This window comes from Sitophilus oryzae, unplaced genomic scaffold (assembly GCF_002938485.1).
Source record: "Sitophilus oryzae breed Bouriz unplaced genomic scaffold, Soryzae_2.0 scaffold_1718_pilon_pilon, whole genome shotgun sequence".
In the NCBI taxonomy this organism is placed as follows: domain Eukaryota; kingdom Metazoa; phylum Arthropoda; class Insecta; order Coleoptera; family Curculionidae; genus Sitophilus; species Sitophilus oryzae.
The window spans coordinates 364,153-379,168 of NW_022146411.1; the positions used below are offsets into that span (position 1 = coordinate 364,153).

General features: G+C 31.5%; 1 protein-coding gene across 1 annotated transcript in view; it reads left to right on the plus strand.

Moving 5' to 3' along the window:
• Positions 1 to 15,016, plus strand: part of LOC115881411 (furin-like protease 2) — a 664,870-nt gene that overhangs the window by 793 nt on the left and 649,061 nt on the right. The window lies entirely within an intron of this gene.

Below are 15,016 nucleotides of genomic sequence, written 5' to 3' on the forward strand. Positions count from 1 at the left end.
CCCACACGATGTAGCAAATGTTCATGTGTCCAACGTTGGTTACATTGCTACATCGTGTGGGACCAGCTTTATACTTTTGTTTAGTTAATTTCTTATTTGATCTATAGTAAAGTCCCAAATATGATATATGATCTATAATCTATCCCAAATAATAGGGTAAAATATTTCCGGTTAACAGTTTTGCTTTTAGACATTTCATCCTCATCATCATCATTTTCAGCTTATTCAACCATTTCCAACTATGGTGTAGCCTCCCTTGTCCTCTATCCCAAACATATTTAGATACTCTTTTTGTTGTGTATTGTTGACAATCTGGGCCCAATTTATCCCTGCTAATTTCCTAATAATCATGGTCTCATCTCAGGTTTAGTCTTCTTCTAGGTCTAGGTCTTAATTTCTCCTGGGTACCATGCTGTAATTTTTGTGGTCCATGTGTTATCCGTTCTTCTGGCCAAGTGTCCTGCTCATTGCCACCTGAGGGATGGCATTTATTACCTGAGTCTTTTGTCGCATCTTCTCTATTTTTTACGTATTCCAAGCTAACTTAATTCTTCTGTTGATTGTTGTCCCAAATATATATATATTCTTCTACTATTTCCAGTGTTGTGTTATCTATTAGAATATCTTTTTATGTCTAGATCTATATTTAAATATTACTCTATATGCTTTATACAAGATATCCCAGAAATAAGTGCAAGTATTTTAAGGGGTGGTAGATCTCGATAAAAGAAACATTTTTTCTCTTTATCGTTTTTCAAATAAATCCAAAATAACGGAGTTATTTTACTTTGAAAATTTCGAAAAAAAATGATTTTTTGCTAAAATTTTGATAACCACTGGATCTTTTCTGAATTTTCTTTCTTGTAAATTTAATCTAATACCTATGTTTCCACATTATCAAGAAATTATGTTTTTTTTAACTAAAATTTTAACTAAAACTAAAAAAAATTCCAAAAAAATTTTCAAAAAATTTCGAATTTTCAATTTTTTTTCGCGAAAAAAACCTTATAGGCGTGTTTCTGTGGTTGAACTATACTACCAATTAAAATACTTGCACTTATTTCAGGGACACCCTGTATAAATATCCCAAATCAACTTTCTATTATAAACAAGTAAACCAGTTGACTATGTCAATTTGAATAAGACTTTTTTTTTCGTTTCATTATGGAAGGAAATTGAACTAAATACTAAATTTTAAACATTATTTATGCAATGCGTTTTTAATATTATTTTTTTTTTTATTTTGCCCATATAATTCTCGGTAATAATAAAACAATTTCGTTTTACTTCAGTGAAAATGGTATTCTGAATTGAATGACATATCATATGCCAATATTTGACATTTTTACTTAGAAAAATAGTATTTTAAATTTCACGTGTGGCACGGCAATAAACCTAACGACAGTTTGGCTCAAAATACCAACTTATTCGTGAAAAAATACTTTTTCTAAATCGTCCCATTGCTGCCAAAAGTCACTAACTTACTTTTTATTACTTCCGAGAAAAGTGCGTCTAAAGATGAATTGCATTGCATAAAGATGTTATAGTTAGTAACTATTCGGTATTAAAATAAAACATAAATAGCCAGAAATCGTAGTTAATGACTTTTGCAATCGATTCTCCGCTTCAAAACATAGTTAGTGATTGAATTTGGTTGTTCGGAAAAATGTTAGTAGTTGCCTTTTGTTAGTTAGTTAGTTAGTTAGTGACTTTTGGCAGCAATAGGACGAAATATGCTAATGAGCCACACCCGTTCCCTTAAAAAAAACAAGTTATGATTAAAAATACGATTTGATCATCTTTTAACCGGCCAGGAAAACACACTAATGACATTAGAGGTTCATATTTATTTTTCCAAAGCTACTTAATTGAAAATTAATATCTTTAACAGAGCCATGGCATTCTAGATTCAAATTTAAAATATATATATTTTTTAATTGAAAATGTTAAAAGTTGACATGTATGATATATCATTCTATTCAGTATGTCATTTTCTATCAAATATAGTAAAAAATACTGATGGGACTATTTAAAAATCAAAAGTTGTAGTCACTTCCGGCAAAACAGGGAGTGACCGAAACTAAAGGAATACATCAATCAATCCCGATTTATGTCATATAATAACATACCAGATTTTGTTTTTTTTTATCTAAAAAATAAAAAAGTAGGTTTGACCACTTTGGAAAAACACGCGGTTTAGGTCCCGAAATAGACCGAGCTGTCGATTTATATCGCAAAATTTAAAATGCTTAGCCGCCAACGAATTTTCGACTGTTTTTGCGGTTTAATCGAAACGGCGCGGACTCTTTCCACTCAATTAACTTAAATATTTAATTGTCTGCTAATTTCGGACTGCGGCCGAAGCGCCAACCGCGCCGCGGCGGTTCAAACAAAGAACGCGCAATTAAATCGTAATCAATTCATACCGTTCAGAAAGAATTTTTTTTTGCCGTTAATTTACTGTTTGAATGCTAAACTCCAAATGCAACGGCGAAGAATAGAGTTAGCGGGGCGTGTGAACGTTGTAAACTACTTGTAAACAATTTATATAATTGTAATAATTCGGCGAACCAGAATAAATATAAACGGAAATATACCCTTTCGTCTAATGTATTTTATACTATAGTTCTAGCAGGTGTTAGTATTTAATCGAGAAATACATAAATAATGTTTTGCCACATACCGATAAATAAATAAATAAATAACGCTAAAACGCCCAACCAAAACAAAGAGCCAAAATAGCTTCATCGACAAAGTATTTACAAAGCAAACAAAAGCACAAAAAATATATAAATAATAAAAAATATACGATACAAATGATACAATTAAAAAAAAATTAAGTCATTAAAATGACAAACAGAACATACATGGACAATTGCAGAACACAAAAAAGCGTATCAATAAAATTTTACAATAGGAAAATTGTAAATGGATACAATTTTAAGATTTATAAAATATTAAACACTCGACCTTTGACCAGTGTGTGAGATGATAAAAATTTTAAAATTCAAAATTGTTCATAATTAAACATCAACAAAAAAGTCTCCAGTAAGTATGATTTCAGAGCTTTGCCACAAATGCGGGAAAGAATGAAAGCGACTTAGTATTCAAAGGCAGATGATTGTACATTTTTTTGGCATTATACAGGGTGGTCGAAATTGGTCTGTTTTAACAGAGAAAACCTATTTCCTGACTAGATAGAGCAAAACCGACGTAGATGTCATGGTCTCGATTTCTGAGACTCGTTTAATGTCATAAACCGCCTGTTGATATTCTGACTTCCAACTGAGATACGGGGTCTTTTTGAATTTTTTACCATTTTGAAAATTGCCCATACTTTTTTTATTTTGCGGAATAATAAAATTCTGTAAAGACTTTCTTAAGGCACTTTTTTAAGCACAATCCAGTGGCGTAGTCAGTTTTTTTCTATACTTGTTCTTTTTGTCCGCAATAATAAAAAATATAATTATTTAAATGGAAATCATAGTTGGGGCTATGAACTTAAAAAAATGTTGATGTTTAACCCTTTCCAACGATATAAAGTTATGGGTATTTATTTCTAAGAATGAGAGAAATATTAGGGTTATTTATCTATGTATCGAAGCGGGCCTTGATTTTATGTTGATCTAGTTGCCTAATTATATTTTATCGCAATTTAATATTCTATATTATTATTTATCTGCAAAATTAAAGACTTTTGAAAAGAAAAATCAACATTCTATATTAGTTTTACCAATTACAATTAAAAAGCCATTAAATGGAGAATTTAGAGAGAATCGGATTGGAACAAAGGTCCCCATATCTTGGCCTGCTAGGTCCTGTGATTTAACTTCTTTCGACTTTTTTATGGGGGAAATTAAAAGACCTTATATTATAAGAGAAGAATCATTGGACGAGAGAAGAATTGCAGAAGGCTACTAGACAAGCTTTTGGACTTATTACACCAGTTCGCCTAATAAATCGCTGTAACTCTGTGCGCAAAAGATGTTTATTATGTATTCGACAAAGAGGTGCTCAGTTTGAAAATCTTAGATGATTTTTTTTGGAAAACTATATTCGTTACTCAAAAAATACGCTTTTTAGCTTTGTTCTTTGTTTATTGTATAGATTTCAATTGTAACTACTAAAACTAATATAGAATGTTAATTTACCTTTTCAAAAGTCTTTAATTACGCAGATAAATAATAATATAAAATATTAAATTGCGATAAAAAATAATTAGACAACTAGTTCAACAGAAAATCAAGGCACACTTCGATATAAAGATGAAAAACCTAATATTTCTCTCATTCTTAGAAATAGATATCCATACCTTTATATCGTTCGAAATGGTTAAATGCCAGCATTTTTTTAAGTTCATAGCCAACTATGATTTCCATTTAAAAAATTATATATTTTATTATTTCTGACAAAAAGAGCAAGCATAGAAAAAAACTGACTACGCCACTGGATTGTGCTTAAAAAAGTGCCTTAAGAACGTCTTTACAAAATTTTATTATTCCGCGCAGTACAAAAGTTATGGGCAATTTTCAAAATAGTAATTCAAAAAGACCCCATATTTCAGTTGGCAGTGAACATATCAACAGGCGGTTTATACTATTAAACGTGTCTCAGAAATCGAACCCATGACATCTATGTCGGTTTTGCTCTAACTAGTCAGGAAATAGGTTTTCTCTGTTAAAACAGACCAATTCCGACCACCCTGTACAGTCTTGAGCCTTTAACTAGTTCTGAGTTTGAGGTTGGCACATAAAGATCGTACTCCGCATTCCTAAGTGGATAGTTATGAGATAGCCTTTCGGGAATAGCAGATATGTGCTTGCGGATTAAGCAAACGGATTCAAAAATGAATCAAGAAGAAAGAGTCAGTATTTTGAAATTTTTAAAGAAATGCTGGCTGTGAGTTCTACTGTTCAGTCCCAATAAATACCGAACTGCTCTCTTCTGAAGTTTGAAAATACAATCAAATTTTGTTGCGCAGCAAGTACCCCAGAATGGAAGGGCATAACGAAGATGTGATTCAAAAAGGGTATAATAGGCCAATACAACATAGGCCAACAATAACATAAAACTTCATCAAATATTATCTACTCTACCGGCTCTTTCTCAATTCTGGCATTTCTCATTGAGTGGTTTGTCCTTATAACTCTTTTTACTTTTTCAGATCAAGAATAATGAGATTTGGTACATTTGTATATGACATAAATCAGGATTGATTGACATATTTAATTGTTTTCGGTCACTTCCTGTTTTACCGGAAATTATTACAACTGTTTATTTTTAAATGACACCCTTTGTGTTTGATTTTTGTGTTAGAAAATGACACTCTGAATACAATGACTTATGATATGTCAACTTTTGATATTTTTGCGTCTGGTTTATTTGAAATTGTAACAAGCGGTTCATAATGACAATTATTTGACTCGAAATGCCAAATGTGTGGTACCAAATTATTCGCAAAAAATGCTTTTTCCAAATATACTAATGAGCCACCCCCGCCCCGTTCTGCTGAAAAATGAGGTATGATTAAAAATACGATTTGGCCATCTTTTAACCGGACAAGACATGGAAATCGTTAGACTATCAAATCTACTTTTCCAAGGCTCCTTGATCAAAAATTAGTGTTTCTAACACAGCCAATGGCACTCTAGATTGATATTTTTTTTAAATCTTATTTCTTATATCTTCGGAAGAAAGATATCGTTATTGCCTCGAGATTTAGTAAACTCTCCACACTTCTCTGTACTCGGTATGTAATACACTGTATATTTATCAAATTTTCAAATTATTAGTTTTTTGAGTATTTACGCATCTCAAAAATTTCTCTAATGGCGAATATTTTAAGGGACTTCTTTATGTATAAAGCTGTTACACATAGTTGAATGATCAACAATTTTTGACATTAAAATCAATGTACAATCTTAAGCATAATATGGACCACGAAAGCGTCTAATATTTTTAGATGGCTCGGTGCCCAGTCACAATGTTAAAATGCATATGCTTACGAAACGCCTGAATAAAGGAATGTTATTATAGCGGATATAATATTAAATTTATTTAAATGTGCTATATTTTAACTTTGTAGTTATGCAATTTGTTCTAAAGAAAAGAAAAAATAAGAGAAGATTATAAAAGGATAGATTACCTACCTTTATGTTATAATATTTGAGTTGTGGTGCGTCCCTCCAGAATTAAAAAATATATATTGATTGGTATCGTTAAGGTAAGAGTAGTAATAACACTAAACAGTAATTACCGAAATGGCTATATCGTGCAATGTGCTGTCATCTAAATAAAAATATATTTCGAATTTTATGTATATTCTAGTTAAATAACGACAGGATACATCACGTAGTTCACTGCAAAAACATTTATATTGTCCGAAACCAGATGCTCGCGAACAACAAAACATTGCAAATTGATAATTGGAACCAATACAATATCCGTTCAATATTTACTTAATGGCCACTGATAAAAAGCTATTTTACTAAAATTAAACGCACAGGCAGGCCACTAAATCATGAAGCGTAATATTAATATAGCTTTCTGGATTAATTAAAAACAATGTACTATAGGTATAGTTGTATTAAAATGAATTTGTTTGATTTTGTGAAATAATTAAAATAAAAAAAATATTCCATTTGAAATATTTTTCTTGGAAAATGTATTTAACAAATATTTAAATAAGATTAATAAATAGTTTGTACAAATATACTTTCGAGAGTGACCCAATATAACAAGGGTTGTCTTTTATATTTTGTATATAGAAATATAGTAGGTTGTGAACCTGTCAACATATATCAAATGTCTAAATTAGTGATGGGATAACTCGAGCGAAAATTCGCACGAGTACTCGAATATTGAAATAATCGACATCGCTCGATTATGAACGAGCGATGCAAGTGACGAGTTACAAGCGATCCTAGAATAAAATAAATTTAAATCCGATTTTAATGTGACTCGATAAAAAGCCGATCGAATTTTCTACATACATTGCAGGTAGCAAATTTATACGATGCCGTATATATATTTATCCGTTGCGTATCTGATGGCCAAATGTTACGACATACATCGACAATGCTTTGAAATAAACTAAATCAAGCGATCAAGCGAATAGCTCGTCGCTTGCTACTTGCCGTTCATCACCGAAAGAATATGTGCCCTGCGCACGCAACTTACTGCTTGGCGCTTGGAATTAACGAGTACTTACAACAAGGGACGGGCGAAAAGCCGTATTTTTAAATACGAGGGATGTTTCGCTCGACCGATCACTCGGTTATTGCAATCGCTTGAAACTCGAGTACTCGATTATTGAAATTAATCGGTTTTCCCATCACTAGTCTAAATAAATTGGCGTTTTAAGGTAACTTAATGGCAAAGTTTTAGGCCGCTTCATTTAAAGCTCTGCCTAAACTGAGTTTTTGAAGTTGACGTGTCAGTTAAAAAATGGAATTAAGTCGAGAAATTTTTTGCCCAATAATTTTGTACCATTTTCGAAGACAGTTGTGTCAACAAGAATGCCTTGCCGAGTTGGTTCTTGTTCGGCAACAAAGCACCACATCAGAAGGCAATTTCTCGTTGGTATGGAGAATTTGAACGTGGACGGATTAGTCTTAACGACGATTCAAGTAAAGGTCTACCAACAATGGCAGTCACCCAGGAAAACATCGATGCTGTACGTAAGATGATCCAAGAAGATCGACATGTCAGATATCATGAAAATGAAGCATCGTTGGGCATTTCAGTTCTCTCAATTCAAAACATTTACATGAAGAATTTAAAAAAAAAGAGTTTCTTCTTGGATACGGCATCTGCTGACGGAAGCAATTACAGAAAGCAATTAGAGTCAATTGGTGTCAAAAAATTGTACACCGGTTTAAAGCAGGAAATTCAAAAATATATACAGTATTGTGGTGATATATACAGTATTGTGGTGATGAATCTTGGATTTACTTTTATGAACTCGAAAGTAAACGTCAATCGACTGTTTGGGTGCTTCGATATGAGCCAAAAACTCTCTTAAAAAGTGTTTCCAAAAAGATGTTCGCGGCATTTGTCTCAAAAGCAGGTCACTTAGCGACAATGCCTCTCAAAGATCAAAGAACTGTTACTGCTGATTGAGACATTTATTGAATTATCTGGAGCATTTATTTGTTTGCCGGAACTACGACAAATCATCCTCCACCTATAACCATCCTCCTTACAGTCCCCATCTAAGCAAAATAAGACACTAAATCACCACAATACACCAAAACACTTTTACTTTTACACTAGATGCGCGTTTCGCTGACCATGTTAGCATCATCAGCAGATGATTAAACTCAAGTCCTATATAGCGACTTTTTTACTTTTCCAAAAATTAAGAATGAACTGCGTGGTCAAAGGTTCCAGTTCCTTTAAGATGCAACGCCTTCAAAAACGCAATTTTGAAGGTACCAACTAGCGAATCCTACTATACTAATCGCAAAACAATTTCCGATGCACGTGATCAACTTTGAGTGACAAGCGATGGTGATAGCGCCGCTATGTGGTGATGTTAAGATGAGATGAATCTTAATTTAAAAGTGAGAAACAATATATTTATTAACAAACAAACTACAAGAAGCGGAAAAAGGGGCCAAAAAAACCCTACATACTGTTTGACCAGCGGATCTGAAGCTACGGAAGGAATGCGAGAAAAAAAAAATCGATATTGCCACGTTTATCTATAAAATTGCAAAATTACCAGACATGAACTATAAATTTAATATATTTTTATTATATATAATGTGTTTAGCATATATTCTGACGTATATTATTAAGGAATTTTAACGTAGTTCATATTGTTCGATATGTTTTATTTAATAACTTATTTCTTTCATTCTGTATAATCTGCTTATTATGAAAGTTGAAGATTTTTCAACGATATCATTGGCAAACCGGCATCGCCGCGCATGGCCGCCTATTCATCGAACATGATTGGCCAAGTACGTCACAGGATTTGTTACCACGCGGTTGCCATGGCTTTTACGCCTTTCCTATTCGCTTGCTTTATCCCCAACTTCACGGTCTCTTCTGAAAAGAGTAGGAATATTGAATACTATTGAAATATCCAGTGGCGGTGTCATTTTTTTGATCATTATTACTTTATTTCATTATTTTATACCGGTTATCCTAAACTTTATTCCTATATTTTTAGTATATTTGATAGTTAAGTTGTGTTTTATTGTTTTGTTATCTTGTTATAATGTTTTTCGTTCGTAGTTTTTAATTATTAATATCAAGTTTGATCGTATATTTGTGTTTTAAAACGAATAAATTTGTTAAGGGTAAGACGCTACATAGTCAGACAAGAGAAATAATAGCTAATTTATATAGGTAAGTTAATAATAACGTGGATGAAATCTCATTTGGTGTATTTCCTTGTGTTCATAATAGGGTTTGCGATGAAGAAGCTACAGAGAGTTCGCTTGAGTTGCCGCTTAAACGTAAACTTGAGCGGATATTTCTTTATACCGGAGTTAGCGTATCGGCTATAAAAAAATTCACACAGAAGATAAAAAAAAGGCTGAAAACTAACCCCGATAAAATGATATCCTCTCTGGAAAGAAACGACCACGTGAGACTGCTGTCGAAAAGCTCAACGACTTTTTCGAAGTGGTCAGGAATTTGATAAATAGATTTTATCTCGAATTCAAACTCGTCCCCACAATTAGAAAGCTTTTGCAAAAATTGCAGGAAGAATCGAATTTTCCTTTTGCAGGGAAACGCTTAGGGGGTTATTAAAATCAAATGAATTTTTTTGGCGTAAATGTTAAAATAACAGATAAATATTAATGGAGCGGCCCATTATATTGCAGAGAGAGATATAAATATATATACGCGAAATTCGAAAATATAGCCAAGTATTATCTATTTGGATGTAACATATGGGTAGACAATGACCTAACCTTTAAAAACTGCTGGCGGAGCGATACCATATCTGGTGTAATAGGCAATATCAGATCTACTGATGAGTAAAATTATGTTTTGTTTGCGCTTCCAAAGTTAACTATTTTCAAGATTTTTTTTTGCTGGAAATAGTTATATCTAAAATTATGTATTATAGAAAAAAATATAGTTAGTACAGATATATAAATAAATATACCTCAAGACTCAGTCTTGATCATCTGCTGATGGCAGACATGGTTAGCGAAACATGCGTCCAGTGTAAAATTAAAAGTGTTTTGGTGTATTGTACTGATTTAGTGTTTTATTTTGCTGCGTAACACCAAAGGTTCCAACCCCAGCTGTAATTATTTCTTCTATTATATTAACAACACGATAATATAATGATTCAAAATATTTAAGGGAGCTTTAATAAAAGCTTTTAGTGTTTATCTGCTAACTCAACAGTAACGATTCAAACAGCATAAAGATTTTTGAAAAAAATTATTAATCTGAGTATTATATTTATGATACACATTATTTTCATATAACACCGTACGCCCATGCCTATTTTATGAATGAAATTGGGCGTGTTTTGTTTACAACTGCATTCCCCTGCCGATACCCCGTAGCTACAGATCCGTTGGTCACACTATATAGGCTTATTCTCTGCATTAAGTTTATCAGACTGAAGGGAACAGCCAGTCGACGACCGGTTTCGGAGATTTATCTCCATCGTCAGGTCGACTTTGCTGTCGGCCTGACAAATATATTTATTATATCATTTTTTAAAGATTTTTACGTTTTATTTTTAATTTAATATCTAATATTTTAGTAATTAATTGATTTATTTGTTTTATAGCTTATTTTACTTATTACATATGGGCAAAAACTAGTCCATTATATTAATAATATAATTAATTAGTATATATAATTATATAATATTAGTAGTATATATAATTAATTAATATTAGTATTATTCTAAGCGTTATTATGGGCTATTTATTTATTTATCGATGTACCGATTACAACGCTATAAGTGGTAATAACAAGTAAGAGGCAGGGCCAAGTCGCCCATGCGTGCGAAGTGTGCGGCGCACACAGGCGCCAAAGCAAGAGGGGCGCCGCGCCGCATGAAATGCCGGCGCCATTTAATTTCCCAAAATTAACTACTAAAATCCATAACAAAATAATTAATTTACTCAATAACCATATTCAAAATTTTATTTCGAAATTCGAATATATTTCGAATTAATAAATATTTTTCAAATTTACCTAGGGCAAATTTGCAACATTATAAGATTTGTCAATTTTAATACAGAAACTAAAAAGCTTAAAATAGACATTTTCTAGCGTTCTTTACGATTATTTATACAAATGGCACGCTGGCTTAACCTAATTTATAATCGTAGAAAAAACTAGACAAAATTAATGTGGGCCTAAACAATTTAAGGGGACAAAGGCGTTTCGATAATGGACGGTAAAATATAATCGGTAACGACAATGGTCTTCAAAAAATGTTTACTGGATCTAAATCTCACGCTTTCCGTGCGCTAGCACTAAAAGACGCTACCAACCTTAATTATTTTCTGGATTTTTTAGCATTGTGCAAGAATTATATAAATATTTTTCGTCCTCTACCAAAAGATGGTATTTATTAAAAAAATAATTTTAAATCTAACCTTAAAACCATTATTCGAAAACAAATGGTCAAGCCAAATGAAAATAAAACAAAAATTGGTATACAAATTAATCCCAAATTTATGTTTAATTGGTATGAGATATAAAATGTTACCTACATCATTCGATCAGAAGGAAAAATATGACGCTAAATGTTTATAATAATTGGGGGTTAGAGCCTTTGGTGTTACAACAGCAAAATCAAACACTACACCATACACTAAAACACTTTACTTTTGCACTGGACGCGTCAGTTTTAATCATCTGCTGATGATGCTAACATGGTTGGCGAATCGTCCAGTGTAAATGTAAAATGTTGTATGTATTGTGGTGAATTAGTCTTTTATTTTGCTGCTAAAATGTCTAGCAGAAAAAATATATACTTTTTCATTTATTTGTTCACTAAATGTAGGCATGGCGTATAGTATTGGCAAAAGTATATTTTGTGAAAACAAGACAACAGTCCATCGATATGAATATGCAAGTAGCTTTAGATGCTTAAACAGAATTAAAGAAGTTTTTGACAGAAATTAGAACCGACAAAAATTTTGACAAATTTTGTAAATGATGCCATGAAAATTGCCGAAAAATCAGATGTCAAAAATCAGACCCCTAAACGGTCGTGAAACTCCAAAGAGTGTTGATTATGAACACGATGGCAATACTATAAATTGACAAGCGGAAGCGAACCGTTTTTAACTATTTAGGAAAATACTATACCTATACATTATATAAAACTGGAGAACATGTTTCAGTCCAAATTTGAAAAATAAAAAAAATAGTCGTGTCGAATAACGGCGACAAAAAAGGCGCTTCATAGGTTTCGCACACAGGCGCTACCAGGGGTCGGCGCGCCCCTGGTAAAAGGGTGATATTAATGCACAAACTAATAATCGCAGAATTTAATAAAAACTAACGTAGAAATGTAAGTGGTGTAATGTGCTTATCAATCAAATTTACTTCTCTGACTGAATTTAAGGTTAACAAGGGGCCTTTATTGTAACGTTCTCCTTAAAAATAGTTTATCAGCGAAGCTACAAGCTCTTTGCTTCGACTGTTGAAATGCTTCGGCATACTTTCAACACAAAATTTCAAGAAATGCAATATAAAAACTCGAAAATTTAGTTCTTAAAAGAACTATTTGTGCTTAAAAGTACAATTTTTAACAAAGACTATGAAAATGGCAAAAAAAACGAGAATGACTCACAAAGATTCCACAACAACACGATATTATACAAAGTAACGACTGACATTAAGATAATTGTCAGATAATAAACGACAACCTTGCTGAAAACGGCGCAATGTGACCAACATAGTGATAATAAAATTCGGTTTAAACTAATTTTTGCAGCTTTAATCTAAATAAAATATCTGTTACAATCATTTGCTCTATAAAGTAAAATGAAGAGCTGCTCGGTGTCTTATATTATACAACAAATTTAAACATTTTTGTCAAAATTTCATTTAGTCACATTTTAGACTTTACTATCAATGTCTATATGTCTGATGACGTACATCGGAAAATGTTTTGCGATTACAATAAAATAACTATTTTCAGAATTTGATTCCAACGGATGCAAAAATGCATTTTCTTGCACGCAATAGGTACCGATAGGTCTCCAAATATTGAACAATTCAAATTTGTTATATTTTTTAATTAAAATGTTTTACCTTATTCACTTCATCAAATTTTGATCAAATATTGTTAGTATTCAAATTGTATTAAAATAAAAATGAAATAAGAAGCTTTTTCAAGGAATTTTAATCGATAAAAAAAGGAGGGAAAGGGAAATTTATTAAATTTTTAATGCGGGTAGAATACGGATAAAATTTTCTTTTTAAATTCTTTTGAAGTTGCTGGTAGCTAAGTTCCCCTTAAAAGAATAAAAACAGAAAATAAAGTATGCTTTACCACACGCCACTAAATAATTTAGAATTTAAATATATATATATATATATATATATATATATATATATATATATATATATATATATATATATATATATATATATATATATATATATATATATATAAGCTAAAATTAAAATACAAGTAAAAAAGTTCGTTATTTACCGTCTTTTAGAAAATAGTTTAATCATTATTTTTATTATCTTCATAAATCCGGCTCCAGACTATGCACAAATGCGTTCCAACACAGGACGTAAAGGCATAGGTGTGTACAACAGTAAGCAAATATAAGCAAGTTATTTGGTAATATACTTTCTTTTTTTTATTTACATAGTTCAATGCTACGGAAAGGGTGATAATAGATATCGGAAAATGTGATACTTCGACGACAGCAAAAACTATGACGTTAATCAAAATTAATAATAACCATCTAAATTAGATTACCATAGAAACGCCTTTTGATTTTTAAAGCTTATAGGAAAATATTCAACAATATTTTTATGTTTTTCTTAATTTTCTCCAAAACGGTATGGAAATTTGGAAAAGTATAAAAGGGATTACCATTTTAGAACAAGCAAAAATTTTAATGGAGAATGCATTTTTATCAAAATGTCAATAATAAAAAAGTTTTTCCTTTTGTAAAGACAATCCTGGGACATACTGTATAAAATTGAATTTATTGAAATTTTAATGCGGAGCATGGTGAATGGAGTGTGGAGTGTATTGTCATATTGATATAATTTTACTTCGGTATTTTTAGAATTTAGTAGTACCTGTATTTCAAAGAGATTAAAAACACGAAATAATGTATAGTCTAAAATTACATACAAAAATACTTTTAATACAAGAAATGTTCACATTTTTTAATTCTCCATCAAACAATTCAAAAAAAGTTATTTTAGATTTTAGAAAGCTTGGCAACACCCTGTATAGTTTGAGATTACGACATTTTTAGGAAAGTACAGACCAACTATAGTAAAGTAATATTTAGTATAGTTTTGATATTATTATATTATATATAGTATAGTTATTTAGTAATATCTTAAGATTATGTAAAGTAATCATAAAGGAAGCCAAAAATGCGATAATACACAGGGTGTTCCATTTAAAAAATCAACCCGATCCACTCACACTTTTTTGAGCATTTTGTAGAAGTTAAAATATTTTCCTGAAATACATCCTAACACATACTTAAGGTTGGCACTTATACAAAATTCCTAAGTTTTTTTTTATTATAGGAGCTACAGATGCCCGACGCACTATTGCCGGACCTGTATAAAGTTGTTCCTATTACTGTTTGAACCGTGGCAACTCCTATTTCCGGTAACTTTTTCATGGGCAACCTATAACGTTATACACTCCGATATTCCATGGAGAGTTCATGTCTCTTAATACTATTAAGTTTACTCTACTACCTACCCTCCAAACAAAGCTTTTCCTAGATATTTCCATTTACATGATTTGATCTGAGTAGATCTTTATGATTTGATAAAATCTAAATGGCTGTGATGTCTGACGTTA